We start from the raw sequence: 787 nt of genomic DNA on the forward strand, positions 1-787 counted from the left end.
CTCTGGAACTGACACAGTGTACTTTCCATATCCTTGATGCTGTGACTGAAAGGGATTTTTTTTGTCTGAAATGTTCACAGTTACTCCAGAAGTGGAGTGCTGTTAAATAATTGTAATATGAGAAATGTTTGTAATTTTTAAAGCAAAATCATTTGATCTAATTCATCAATGTATGACCTTCACCTGTGTAAAAAGACCCAGTCCTGTAAAGACTTCATTATGTACATTTCTGGACGTTTGGAGGAACAGCTCCCCAATATAAGGCACCTGTGGCATGTAATTATATCCCCCCAAACATAAGGATTAATATCGAAAATGCCCAAGTGGGATGACTACAAACATTTTATACTGATTACTGATGAACTTAAAAAAAACCAGTCAGTCTCACAAGAAATAACGATGTAGCCCTAAGGCGAGCGCTTAACAGCGACCTGTGGGCCCCACCCGAGACCCGGCCGTGAGCCGCGCTCAAGCGGCACGTAGAGGCTGCCTCGAGACTCGTTTATACAGCGGTTTATAAGATTAGGCCTATTCATACGGGTTAAAAGAAAATAAGCGAAAATATTCCCCACTAACGCGTGTCACAGAGCGCACCCAGGCCCGCGCACAGCCCCTCCGTCGCCGCGCTCCCTCAGAGGCCGCGGAGCGCCCGAGGCGCAGGCTCTCTGGGCGGCGCGCAGACGCTCCAACAGGTGGCTCCGTGGCGCAATGGATAGCGCATTGGACTTCTAGAGGGTGAAGGGATTCAAAGGTTCCGGGTTCGAGTCCCGGCGGAGTCGTGTCTTCT

General features: G+C 48.4%; 1 non-coding gene across 1 annotated transcript; it reads left to right on the forward strand.

Moving 5' to 3' along the window:
- The first annotated feature begins 694 nt into the window (after window positions 1-694).
- TRNAR-UCU (transfer RNA arginine (anticodon UCU)) lies at window positions 695-779 on the forward strand. The gene is given in 2 exon segments: window positions 695-731; window positions 744-779. It is a non-coding gene; the product is annotated as a tRNA-Arg (tRNA).
- The last annotated feature ends 8 nt before the right edge of the window (window positions 780-787 follow it).

The sequence above is a fragment of the Antrostomus carolinensis genome, unplaced genomic scaffold (assembly GCF_000700745.2).
Source record: "Antrostomus carolinensis isolate BGI_N321 unplaced genomic scaffold, ASM70074v2 scaffold21774, whole genome shotgun sequence".
Classification (NCBI taxonomy): domain Eukaryota; kingdom Metazoa; phylum Chordata; class Aves; order Caprimulgiformes; family Caprimulgidae; genus Antrostomus; species Antrostomus carolinensis.